Below are 12729 nucleotides of genomic sequence, written 5' to 3'. Positions count from 1 at the left end.
CACTCTCGCTCTCTCCCATTTTTTCGTTCACAATCTCACTCTCTCCCACGATCTCGTTCTCTCTTTGATCTCGCTCTCTCCCACGATCTCGCTCTCTCCAGTGTTGCTCTCTCCCACAATCTCGCTCTCTCCAAAATCTCGCTCTCGCTGGTGTCGCTCTCTCCCACAATCTCGCTCAAAATTCTCTCGCTTTTTCCCACGGTGGTAATGGCTTGGTATCACTGGTAATGGCCTGATCTTGCTAGTAAGGCTGTCTTCCAATACGTTGGCTTTCCAAAATCTCTTCCATTTAAGTTCAAATTCATATTCCATTCAAATTGGAATTAGAATCAACTATAATTCCAAATCTCAGTCTAAAGCTTCTAATCCAAATTTTTATTCTAAATTCAAGCCAGCCAAATCAGGTGAGATAAATGTCAAATCTGTCTCAAATTAAAATTTGGCCATATTCCAAATTTTATCAATATTCGAATGGTTAACCATGAAATTGAGTCATGAATAAAATTCCGAGTCAAAATTTGGCTATATTCCAAATTTTATCTCAAATTTAAATCAACCTTAGTTTCTATACTTATTTCCAAGTAAATTTGAGCATATCCCAAATTTTTATCTCAAACCAAAATTATCAAGATTCAATTTCACCAAATTCTATTCCGAATTCGAATTAAGTTAAATTAAATTTGCAATTAAAGTGGAACATAAATCCTACTTTAGTTCAAATTAAAGTTTACTTAGCGAAAGTATGTCAAACGAACAAGATTTCAAATCAAAATTTTGAGCTAAATTCACATATTTTGATCATAACGATGCACCAAATTAAAAGAGTCAAAAATCATACTTTGATCTCAAATTACATTTTTTTTCGAGATTCATCCACCAATATACATGCATAAATCTCGAAAAGGGGGCATTTGTTAAATGAGAAATTTTAGACCAATCACAAGTCACCATGTCATTTGCTAAATTAACGATGAATTTCTAAATATTGACTTTAGGTCCAATTAGAAGTTGAGACATATCCTAAATTGAATTGAAGACAAGTTTCGATGACGTCACGCGGATGAATCAGATGAGATTAAATTGGTCCAATTTGATATTACTATTTGGGCTTAAAGTCTAAACTAAAAAAAAAAAAAAAAAAAAAATGAATTGTACCCAAATTCCAGATCAGGCCCAAAACCAACTAATTAGGCCCATGGACCAACCAAGCCCACGAAGTCCACCTGAGAACTCTATAAATAGACAAGTTCTCTTCATTTGTAAAGACAGCATTTTCTACACTCAAAAGACCCAGAGAGAATTCACTAATAAGTAGAGGACTCCCAAGACTCCTAAAGTTACACTCCTATAAGGCAGAACTTCAAGCTTCCAAAACTCCTGAAGTTGCACTCCTATAAGGCAGAAGACCTTTGAAGACACAAATACTCTTCCAAGACTTCTACTTCAAGCTTCCAAGACTCCTGAAGCTGCACTCCTATAAGGTAGAAGACCTTTGAAGACACAAATACTCTTCCAAGACTTCTACTTCAAGCTTCTAAGACTCCTAAAGCTGCACTCCTATAAGGTAGAAGACCTTTGAAGACACAAATACTCTTCCAAGACTTCTACTTCAAGCTTCCAAGACTCCTGAACCTGCACTCCTATAAGGCAGAAGACCTTTGAAGACACAAATACTCTTCCAAGACTTCTACTTTAAGCTTCCAAGACTCCTGAAGCTGTACTCCTATAAGGCAGAAAATCTTTGAAGACACAAATACTCTTCCAAGACTTCTACTTCAAGCTTCCAAGACTCCTGAAGCTGCACTCCTATAAGGCAAAAGACCTTTGAAGATACAAATACTCCTCCAAGACTTCTACTTCAAGCTTCCAAGACTCATGAAACTGCACTCCTATAAGGCAGAAGACCTTTGAAGACACAAATACTCTTCCAAAACTTCTACTTCAAACTTCCAAGACTCTTGAAGCTGCACTCCTATAAGGCAAAAGACCTTTGAAGACACAAATACTCTTCCAATACTTCTACTCCAAGCTTCCAAGACTTCTACTTTAAGAACGTTCGGTGCTTTCCTTCTCCAAGTCAAGCATATTCACCCAACTGAGAGAGAATCAGAGGATTAAATATTAGAGATCGAACCACATCGCATCAAATCAACTCCAACATCAACACCAACTCAAGTTCAACTCCACGAAACACGTTTCTCCGGAAACGTCGTGCGAACACTCACTTACAAATGAAACGAATTAAAGCTAATTCCACCATAGTTCAACACTATTTGAGGAACATCTCCTCTACTCTCTTGTAGTCGAACGTTCGAATCCTCTTATTCCATATTTATTTTACTAAATAATAAATTAAAAAAAGAATATTACGGCCAAAACTCTTTTTAGACCTAATTTGATTTATTTAGAAGCATAATCAATCAATTCATTCTATTATTCCTTGTAAAAAAACAAAGAATTATTCATTCTTGATAGGAAAATTACCCAAATTTGCTCCAAAACCCAAAAAACTTGTATTAGATGGACTTTTTTTTTTTTTTTTAGAAAAAAACATAATTTTTTCTTTTATCTTTTGGAGATGTGAAATACCCACTTCTCCCTCACTTTTAAATGAACCGCTCGAGGCTTTTCTTTCAATTTTTGTGTTTCTCCAAGTATTTTTCATACTTACCAAAAATAATATTTTTTTTAACGTAAAATTGAATTCAGATAATTCATTTGATGTTTTGGTAACTAAAAACACATATGGGAGAAAACCTAAAAACCAAGGAAAAAATGAGAAGATTTATTTAAAACTGAGGACAAAATAGGTATTTCACATCTCGAAAAAGGTTAAAAGAACATATTTCTAAAGATTAGGTCAATTTGATAGTTTTTTTTTTGAAGTTTTGGGTTAGTTTCGCAAATTTGCTTCTAGATCCTTCCTTATTCACGTTACCCTATGCCCATTGAATCCCTTTTTCCTATTTAAATCAAACACTCCTCCATTCTCCTTTCTTAATTCTCGTCACCTCAGATCTAATCTCTCTCATCTTCTTCATTTTCTCTTCGTTTTTTCACAGATCTAAGCCCTCCTCTTTTCAGATCTATTTTTTCGATTTCATTCTGTAATTTGTTCTTTTATGTGAAGTGATTTTGGATTCCATGGTATTTGCAGCTTCATTATCTGGTCAGTGCGGATTCAATCTGTTCCCATTTGACTCGTTCCCTTGAAGCAACATCGATTGTGTTACTTTTCTACAATCTCTCCCTTTGCTTTCAATCTTATAGCGCTTGGGAGAACACTGGAGTAGCTACATCCTTCAAATGATTTGCTAATGCCTTGAATTGATCTGTTTTTACGCAACGGTGATGAGCCTTTTACAGACCTGTAATGATTTGCGAATATGATCGCAATTTATTACGAACATCTAAGGGACTGAGTTGCTTTCTTTTGCTCTTTTTGTTGTTTCTTTCGTTCGATTTCGATTTGGAACGGATGAACAACTCTAATGAGCGATTATCTTTGATTCCTTGAAATTTTGGGTTTCTTATGGATTGATTAATTTTTGTTCAAGATGAATTTAGGTTTAGTTGTGATTTGTGAAATGGAGGCGGAAAGGATCTTTCATAGTAAAGTATAAACCCTAGGAAGACAGCGGTCTTTCAAAAATTACATTTTTTAGTTTCATTTTCAATTGGTTTTAAAATATGTTACTTTTTTTTTGGTTTCTCGATTTTACCCTTTTATTTTTGTTTTATTTTTAAAGGAAGATACTCTTATTTAATAATGTTAACTTCCATTTAGGTTTTTTTAGGACTTATAATAAGCTAATATGATATGATTTGGGATATAATATATTTGAGTCAATTTTAATAATTCATCGTAATTATAGGTGTTAAATTTCAATAGTGCAACAAAATGAAAACTAAATTTATTGCTTACAATTTCGAGACTAAATAAAAATTAATCTCAAATTTTAGAAATAAAAATTTTGCATTTTAAGCTTCTTGGTAGGACTTAATAAAAATTCAACTCAAAATTTAGAGAGGAAATGGAAATAGTATGCAAAATTCAGGATCAGAAAAGTAATTTTCTTTTTAAAGTAAGATATGCAGAGCTCATAGCTGTATTATCAACCTTATATTGTATTATATTATCCATCAACATTTAAATCTCTCACTCTGTATTATCAACCTTATATTGTATTATATTATCCATCAACATTTAAATCTCTCACTCTGTATATTTAAAAAAACATTACCTAATGCAGTAATAATAAAAATAATAATTAATATCACGTATTTAAGATTTTAATAGGAAAATTCTAATAAATAAAAAACTCCAAAAAAAAATATTTAGCAAAAGTTTCAGAAAGCACTTTTCTACTTTTCAAACTTTTTGTTATGGAATTTAAATATTTTTTTATTTTTAAAAAGATTCACTCTTAATATCTTTATTATTTTAAAATAATAAATTGAAAGTTTCTTAGAACCAAAATTAATAGAAAGTTAATGTGAAAATAGTTTTAAACTTAAGTATCAATATAATAATCAACCTCTTATTAACTATAATATGTTTTGGTAATTATTTTTTTAAAAAAAGAAATTGAAACATGTTTTACATTCTTTCATATTTTATAGTTAAATAAAATATATATAGAATGCATGAAAATGTAAATTTGGATCTACAATATTATTTATCAATAATACAATTTTTTTTATCATGTTAAATTTTGATTTACAATATTATTTCATACTCAAATTATTTATTTTATTTTAAAAAATATAGAGTCAAATTAATTCAATTATATTATTATATAAATGTTGTGATGGTGAGAATATAGGAATATTTTAGTAAATAAAATTTGTATATTGTAAAATTTTAATTGATTTTATTTATAAAAATATAAAGTTAAATTTAAAATTTAAGATTTAGAAAAATATCAAATATACAAGAAAATTTCAAATTTAAAAATTAAAATANTATAAAAAATAATAATAAATAAATAAATATAAAAGAAATGGAAAAATTCTTAATAGAAAAATCCAAAAAATATTTATACTATTTTTAAGTCTTTTTATATTTAAAAAGGCTCTGAATCTTATTTTTTTTTAATATATTTCATTCTTTTCTAAATTATCTTTTTTATATTTCTTTGAGGTTTTTTTAAATATAAAAAAATATTTCATTTTATATAGTAAAAAAGCCTAAAAATACAAGTATTTTTAGAATTCAAATTAGTTAGTTTTTTTTTAAAAAAATGAGAAATAACGTTATCAAATCAAACCAAATAAAAATAGGCTCGAATCAAAATGAAACAAAAGGGTACTTTTTTTTTTTTTCCAAATTCATTCTATATGTTTGGTGAACTTTTGAAAACAACTTTTTTTTTTTTTTTAGTTTTGCTATATTCAAATTTTGAATTTGAAAATTTAAAATGTAGAATTATATTAAAAAAATAAAAATAAAAACAATATTGTATATTATAAATTTAATTATTTTTGTTAATATTAAAAAATATATTATATAATATATTGTTATTATATGGTATTATAAAATAATAATTATACAAAAAAAATTAACATAAACAAAATTGTACATTAATTACTAATTATATTCAATTGAGTATTCAGTTTTATGGTTAATAAATATATAATCCCATTCTAAAAAAAAGGTTGTTTAAATTGGAATTTAAATCAAAGAAGATTTATTTCACAATTTATCTGAAATCCTTGGGAATAAATTGAATTAAATAATAAATGAATAAATTTCACTTCAAAACTAATCAGGCTTATGTGTTTTGAGTGCATCAGTTTCTTGTTTAAAAGATCAATGCATTCATGGTTTACCGAAAGAAAAAATTGCTTTTTGTAGGTGTGATCATTTTTCATGGCAATCCAAGAATTAAGGAGGTGTTCGTAATATTTTAGAAATTAGTTTTTTGTTTTTAGATCTTGAGATAGGAATACCAAATGGTTCCACAAAAAACACATCAATATGAACAAGTATAAATGAGATTATAGGAATTAAAGATTCAAATGATATATGGTGTGAAGATGAAAAAATTATTGAATCTACTATTGTTTCTTTCTACCAATAATTATAAACATCAACTTTCCCAAAACATGAACAAATGGATAGTAATTTGGAACAACGTCCGTCTAAAATTTTTTGTGAACTAAACGGGGACGAAAAATGTATTTTCAATTTTGTTCTTTCAAAAATACAGAAGAATTGTTGGAAAAAGGCTTTGTGAAAGTTGTCTTGAAATCTTAAATAACTCAAAAGAGTATTGCAGAATGGAATAGGACAAATATTATATTATCTCAAAGTTGAAAACCCACAAACTATAGGAGATTATAGACCAATTTGCCTTTGTAATGTGATATACAAAATAGTCTCCAAAACCCTTGTCAATGGACAAAAACTTGTCCTAAATGAAGTCATGTTCGAATCTTAATCTAATAGTAGATAATATAATGATTGGTCATGAATATATTTATCTAAAAGATAAGAGGAGGAAAAAAAAAAGGAAACAAAGGGATAGCAGCCTTAAAATTGGATCTAAGCAAAGCAACGGTGTTCAATGGTCATTTCTAGAAGCCATAATGATAAAGGCGGGTTTTCACCAAGAATGGATATCTCTTATCCTCTATTGTACCACAACTCAATTCTCAATACTTACAAATCAAGTATCAAGATGTAACTTACTGAAATACAAAAAGTATAAATACCCAAAAGTTTAAATGAGAGAGATACTAACAAATTATCACAAAAAATATGCTAACTTTGATAATTTCTTATTACAAAGGCTGAAGAATGGATTAGAGAGGATACAAAAAGACGTTGAGTTGTTTTAACATCTCCTACAAACGTAGGGGTGATGGAATCATACCAAGTTTGGACCGAACAGACAATGACTTTGTCTAGGGTTGGCAATGGGGCTGGGACGAGGCAGGAGAGGACTCGTGAAGCTTCTGCCACAGCTACATATGTCGCAGCCTATAGGTACATATACGTAAAGGTCGGCATGGACGACCTCTGAACTCGGCGACGGAACATGGCAGCTGTGGTGGGTGGCTGTGCTTGGGTAGAGAGAAATTGTGAGGAGACGATGATTTCCAATTGAAAAGAAAAGTGTAAAGAAATGTTTTAAACTTTTTTGAAAATTGGGGTTTGGGCTTGGGTAGTTGGGCTTTCAATTTCTGATTTTTTTTAATATAAAATTATATAATTTATTAAACTACTTGCAACAAAAAAAAAAAAAAAAAAGAAGAAGAAAAGAAAATTAAATAACAATGCGTATAGAATTAAAAAAAAAAAGAAAACAGTGGAAAATAACATAAAAATAAGAGTTTTTTTTTCTTCTTTAAATGTGCACTACAATAGCACTATATACAAGATCGGAGAAAATTAAAAGGATATTGTCCTTTTAGAAACTATTTAGGAAAATATTGTTATTTTCAAACTATTTATAAAAATATTGTTGTTGTTTGTTTTAATAACTCGAGGGTTCAAAATTCGACCAAGGTAGGTCGAATTTTGAACCTTCGACCTTGCTGATGTCATCACCCAAAATGAAATTTTGTATTAGAAGAGAGTAAGAAAGATGAAGATTATGAGAGAGAGCGAGATTTTGAGCGAGATAGCGAGATTTTGATAGAGAGCAAGAGTACATTTCAATTTTTGGGTCATCAGTACAAATTTTCCTTTTTTTTTCCTTTTTTAATTATTACACATTCCACCTTCTTTCTTTCTTCCTTTCTTTTTTTTTTTTTTTTTTTTTTTTTTTTTAATTTTCCATTTTATAAAAAAAATTCTAAAAATATTTTATTATTTTTATTTAAACTCTAAAAAGAATAAATTAAAAAAAATAATAATATCTCATAAAAATAAAAAAAAATGTAAATTAAATATCTCATTTATATAAAAAATAATTACAAAAATCAATATGTCCCACAAGGCGGACATCGTCGATTTCGAGCTGGTTGTCGTCGTCGACTTTGAACTTGAGGTTGCTCGGGTTCTTCTTGATGTTGCTCTGGTACCTCTGCAGGCGCTTCATAATATAAATATTCATTATGCTCTCCACGACCCCGACCATGTCCATGCACGTATGAAGACGAAGGACCAGCCTCTGAGTCGTAATGTCCTAAACCAAAATGCTAGCATCATCATCATCGGACTAACATAATTAGTTTGACTCTACGTTTGCATCATAGGGGGCAACTCTTCACATTATGTGCAACCTCATCAAAACTCATCCTCTTCCCGAACAGGTCCTCTATATCTAGGAGCTGGTGGAGGAACAATAGGTATATCATACATATAATGAATTTTCTCCATATAGCTTTGGTCGTCACTACATATAGCAAGAACTTGGTTCGGATCATTCGCAACCTCACGGAGTCTACTGTTGTTCGATCTCTTGGATTATAAAACAAATTAGACAATATTTAAAATAAATTTAAATTAAAAGTAATTAGATAATATTCATCATTTACCAGATGACTCACAGCTGCTCCCGGACAAGTGACGTAGCGCCTTGTGATATTATTATACCAATGAATATATTCTAGAGTAACATCTGTTGTTAAACTGTTCAAGAGAAACCCCCACTGCAATAAAACCTTGCACGATAGTGCCATCCTCACTACCAAATGTGCAACTTTTTCGAACCAATCTCTAGTCCTTAGGTTAATATTATGCAGTACGGTTTAGTATTACAAGGTGATGGGATATCCTGCTGAAAATCGAATTGTCTCATCACCCTGTCAGGAAGATGCCACTCACCAATGTGAAAACATATGAGAGGACTCATCGTCCACCATATGTTTGACCATTCGTACAAAAAATTAGGCAAAGTATGCATAATAATTTTGTGGCGGCTCCCATATAATCTGAAATACAAAATATTATATTAGAGAATATTAAAGACAAATACAATAAAAATGTGTATAAAATAATCAATTAGGTTCAGTGTAATGTACCTGTTCAGGTTGAAGCAGATCAAACATGTATCTATACTGCCTGACTACATGTGTGGCTGTCCTAGTCACATAAAATTTGTCTCTCCACCTAAATTTTTTAAATTGATAATTTAGAATTTAAATTAACTAGATCAGTGATATAAAAATTAAATTGAATTAAAACAACATACCGAGAACCATAGGCTCGTCCAACTAACTGAGCGTCATTAACATGCTGTAGTTGTGGAGCCATTGTTTGGAAATCGCTCTCAAGCCTATATTTGCAAAAGTATGAGAGGGCCCAGCTATCTCTCAAACCTTCAGGTCTTGTTGCTTTCATAGTTGTCTATACAACCATGCCAAGCATGCCCACCCCACGAATACCGCCCCGCATCATGGAGATTAGCTAAACAGTGGCAGGAACATCAAGTGAACAAAATGACTTGATTTATCTGAAAACAGACTTCCATCCATCATTTATAGTATATATGTTCGCTCATATCTTATGACAGTTTCCTGGTTTGCATCATCTGTCAGCTCACGAAATTGTATTCTTAACCATATTAAACTTAACCTCGATCCTTTAATCTTGTCGGCAAGTGGGGTCGCACCGAGGTCTAGTTGACAAACTTCTGACCAGTCATCGTATATCACTCCAGTGACCGGCTCACTATCAACAGGTAACCCCAACAACACTTCTATGTCTTGTAGAGTGATAGTTCACTCTCCAACAGACATATAAAATGTATGCATCTCGGGCCTCCATCTCTCGACCAAGGTTGTGATCAGATGCCAGTCCACCTGAATAAATCCTAATCTGGCAACCCCATAGAATCTAGATGTACGCAGTAGCGGTAGTATTCGAAGGTGGAGCGGGATAGTGCGCTGAAGAACTGCCTCTCGACGCCTACAAGATATTTCTTCAGTAGTACGATCTCGCCATACAACAGATGATCGATGAATGGATGGTCGTATAAAACATCGAGATCAACAGATCCTAGGTTTAAAGCCATGATCTGAAAAAAAATATATATATTCAAATAAAAAAAAATTGTTTCTCAATTACAAGAATAATGTACAACTTAATTATAAGAATAATGTACAACTTAATTAAAAGAATAATGTACAACTTAATTAAAAGAATAATATACAACTTAATTAAAAGAATAATGTACAACTTAATTAAAAGAATAATGTACAACTTAATTAAAAGAATGATGTACAACTTTATAATAAAAAAATTGAATATACAATAAAAGATAAGTGGGTGAAGGAAATCTCGCTAATTTTGTGATGAGGATCTTGCTCTAGAAGGAAATCTCGCTAATTTTGTGATGAGGATCTCGCTCTAGAAGGGAATCTCGTTAGAAATGTGGGTTGAATCTCGCTGGTAAGGTGAGCATCGCTAGGAAGACAGTTTGTTAAAGAAATGCTTGATCTCACTCATGAGGAGGATCTCGCTCATAATTGTCTTCACTTTATTTACTTTCCATAGAAATATGTATATATAGAGAGAGAGAGAAAAAGCTAATAATCATTAATGAAAAATAACAACAATAACAGAATTTTGTTACAACTAATAACTATAATTGAGTAAGTTTAGTTTATTCTTATGATACAATAACGTTATTTTTTCTGTTATTGTATCATAAGAATAAACTAAACTTACTCAATTATAGTTATTAGTTGTAACAAAATTCTGTTATTGTTGTTATTTTTTCATTAATGATTATTACCTTTTTTTTCTCATTGATCATGTGTGTGTATATATATATATATATTTCTATGGAAAGTAAATAAAGTGAAGACAATTATGAGCGAGATCCTCAAGCATTTTTTTAACAAACTATCTTCCCAGCGATGCTCACCTTATCAGCGAGATTCAACCCACATTTCTAGCGAGATTCCCTTCTAGAGCGAGATCCCCATCATAACATTAGCGAGATTTCCTTCACCCACTTATCTTTCTTATCGAGGGTTGAAGTTTCGACTTATGTATGTCAAAACTTCAACTTTCGACAATCCTATCATCATAAAATTAGCGAGATTTCCTTCACCCACTTATCTCCTTGTCGAGGGTTGAAGTTTCGACTTATGTATGTCGAAACTTCAACCTTCAACAATCTAAAAATTAGCGAGATTTCCTTCTAGAGCGAGATCGTCATCACAAAATTAGCGAGATTTCCTTCACACACTTATCTTCCTTGTCAAGGGTTGAAGTTTCGACTTATGTATATCGAAACTTCAACCTTCGACAACCCTAATATACATATTATTTCCAAGTTTTTCTTTGTTTGTCGAGTTCTCAACGTTCGACCTCTACATTAATCGAATCCTCAACCCTCGACTTCTAGCCTCGAACTTCCAAAACAAAAATATTTCTCTAATAAGTTTCAAAACAACAATATTTCTCTAATAAGTTTTGAAAACAACCATATTAATATTAAAATTCCTATAAGATCGACCTCGGTTCTTTTAAAAAAAAATCATATAAATAGCTAATAATAGATAATTTGTTAATATATATTTACAATTTATATAATATATAATATTTTTTTAAATATATTAGAAAATTAATCGGGATGGGTTCGGGATCGAGGACTCTATTTTATTCCCCGATTTGATCGGAGATCGGGGTCAAACCAGGGATTTCCTGCCTCGATCGGGGTGGGGACCTGCGAGGATTTTTCCTAACCCTAGCTTCATTAGACCATCTACAAGTTGATGAAGAGAAGGTAAATACCGAACATCGAGCTGCTTATCAAGGACTTTATCACGAACGAAATGAACGTCTAAATTGACATGCTTACTCCAAGCATGAAAGACAGGATTAGCAACCAAAGAAAGAGCACTAATATTATTACACCAAATAATAGGTGATTTAGGAGAGCAAAAGCCAATCTTTCATAACAAGGATTGGACCAACTGATTCAACAACAGTGTGAGCTAAGGATCGATATTCATATTCAGTACTGGAGGGAGCAACAACATATTGTTTCTTCAATGACCAAGCAACCAGAGCATCACCAAGACAAACACAATAAGCAGAAATAGATTTGCGATCACGAGGACTGCATGCCTAGTCCATGTCTATGTAAGCTATTAATGATAATGAGTCTGACATTGGAATAAAGGATCTCTTATTAAAGAGAACTAGTGAATGGAAGCAAGATCTTTCCAAGCCCATTATGAAAGAATAAAATGCATTCACAAACATACAAGAACAGTTATGCATTATAGAGAAAATTACAACATGCTTTCTTGACTTAAAAAATAAAGGAAATCGAGTGACATACCTTTGAAGAACTCTTCTTCATGTATTCCCTTGATCTACACTAGTCAGGCATCCTAGCAAAGTCTAAACGATCACGAACACAACGAACATCCAGTGTAATCACGAACTGTCGATCCTCGAATGACAACCCTCGACACTACCACTCGGTTACCTTGGTATTTTTGAAATGAGAATTCAGAAGGTGTGGGCTCTGTGTGAATTTGGTAGAGGGAAGGATGATGTATACGATTGAGTTGAACGATCTAGTAAGTGGGAGAAAAGTTTAGTCTAATAGACAGTAGGTACTCGATCGTCTAGTAACAAGGAGCAATCGTCTAGCAAACTCTCGCTCTCATCTAGTAAACTCTCGCTCTCGTCTAGTAAAATCTCGCTTGGTCATTTAGTCTCTCGAAAGGGCTATCATATAGATTTCTTTCGCTCGATCGACTAGTAATGCGATAATAATCTGATCCTTCAAAAAATGAAAACTCTTTTTATTTTAT

At 31.6% G+C, this 12729-nt stretch overlaps 1 non-coding gene across 1 annotated transcript; it reads left to right on the top strand.

Moving 5' to 3' along the window:
* The first annotated feature begins 3341 nt into the window (after positions 1-3341).
* Positions 3342-3428, top strand: LOC120078876. Its single transcript, XR_005482154.1, has one exon. It is a non-coding gene; the product is annotated as a small nucleolar RNA SNORD25 (small nucleolar RNA).
* Positions 3429-12729: the final 9301 nt, after the last annotated feature.

The sequence above is a fragment of the Benincasa hispida genome, chromosome 5 (assembly GCF_009727055.1).
Source record: "Benincasa hispida cultivar B227 chromosome 5, ASM972705v1, whole genome shotgun sequence".
Lineage (NCBI taxonomy): Eukaryota > Viridiplantae > Streptophyta > Magnoliopsida > Cucurbitales > Cucurbitaceae > Benincasa > Benincasa hispida.
The sequence above is the reverse complement of the archived record's forward strand: the minus strand, read 5'-3'. Positions and strand labels throughout refer to the sequence as shown.